The sequence below is a fragment of the Hippocampus comes genome, unplaced genomic scaffold (genome assembly GCF_001891065.2).
Source record: "Hippocampus comes isolate QL1 unplaced genomic scaffold, H_comes_QL1_v1.1 scaffold36, whole genome shotgun sequence".
Taxonomy (NCBI): Eukaryota; Metazoa; Chordata; class Actinopteri; order Syngnathiformes; family Syngnathidae; genus Hippocampus; species Hippocampus comes.
Window position 1 is genome coordinate 6,343,968 of NW_017805695.1, and position 1,881 is coordinate 6,345,848.

Consider the following 1,881-nt stretch of genomic DNA (forward strand, 5'->3'; position numbering starts at 1 on the left):
CAACAACTTTGTGATTTATAATATTCCAGACACAGAGACGGAGCAAAAAAAAAGTGTCAGTCACAAATCCCTCAACCTTCGGAAGGGCAATATAAGTAGGGCTGGGTGATTTTAATGATTGAGAGGCGTGATATGACGTGACCAGCTGCGAGCATATTTACTCCATCAGACGTGGCAGGAATGTGCGCCACAGCCGCCAATCCAGTTTTTCCTTCTAAACTGCAAGTGGGTTACAAGTTGAAGTAAACAGAATCGGTCAATTAATAAAAGAAGAAAGAGTAAACAGGAAGTACTAGTAACAATGACTGAATGTGCACAGCAGATAGGCAGCCATGACTTGGCCTAATCTCCCAAAGATGCAACTACTTTGACAAAATAAGTTCCTCCACATCACTTGTGTGGCGGTACCTCCAGAGCAATGTGGAAGAAGCTGGTGCGCAAACTATATAGTCAAAAACAAAACAATATAACAAACCTGTTGAATCACTTGAACAAGTAGCACCGAAGTGACTAAGTGTAAAGCATGAAAATGTGAGTTTGCGCAGCCTGCCCTCATTAACATTTGTGGTTTAGCCGCGAATAAATCTCAGGCAGCAATCAATCGTGCCATCTTTTGATCATGTACATTTGCAAGTAGAAATGATGCTGGCGCCGTATGTAGGATCATAACTTTAAACTTCTGCTTTCATTTTCAGGCGTGTTCATTATTCCAGAGGCGTCCATTTTTAGTAGCTCACTCTTTTATGTTGTTCTACATTTGTGGTACTGTTCAATACAAACGTTGAAATTAAAGGAAAAAAATGTATGTTAATACAATGTTGAATTACTCTATTTGCTGTCAGTGCCAATGCTTTAAAACCGGCAATTTAAAAGCAATGTAAAGTCGATTTCTTCTTTGTTTGCGTTCATGTCTTCATGACTGTATTCTATACATCCTCTCCAGTGCGTGTAGGCTATGCAATAACAATTCTCAACGAAGCCTGCCACAAATCGACGAGTCACCAATGGCCGTTGCAACTATTCGACTAATCAGATCATATGTAAATTGCAGCATATTCCATCAGGAAGTAGCTGCTCTAAAATAATCATCAATACTTTATAGCCTAAATTCTTTAAAGTGAAAAATAAATAGAATTAAGATGATATAAATTAAACTTCGCCGATTGTATAATCATTCCTGGTACATTTTTTTTTAATGGAGAAGATAGTGAAATCATGAGGAAAATGAGGAAAAAGCACCATGCTGAGGAGCAGAAAAATAAACACTTGTACTGTTTTATTATTTCACTTCATTCATCCCAATCATTTTGCTTTGCTTCACTAGTATGTCTAATTTAAAAGCATTAAATTGATCAACAAGAGTAAAAGTGAAATTGAAAAAAAACCTCTAGAAGGATTGTTTTCTGTTTTAAATTGCTGTTACATTATACAGTACATTGCATGAACTGGATTATGGATATTTAATCGATCTGTTGCCATGGGGTGTAGGGGTTGTGACAAACATGTCATGTGCTGTTACTTGGAGTACTTCGACATCCGAGCTCATGAATGCCACACACACATTGTTTATGCGAGAGCGAGTGAGAGGGAGAGAACAAGCGTACTGTTACTCTGCCATACATTAGCTGTGCTTTGTTGTAAAAAAAGTTTACTGTCTAACCTCGTAAGATGTTACAATGTATTGTTTTCAAAATATCGCTTACAGTGTAGCCAGGCATTAAGCCTCACTGTAAGATAAAAACACCCATTAGCTAACTACATTTCACAGAAGTTGTCACACTTTGCAGATCATTTGAAAACATTAGACTACAGCAACCACAAATATATTCTAGCCCGGAATGGTCAAGTTAAACTCACTCTTCTTTTTTTTGGGGGGAGCGG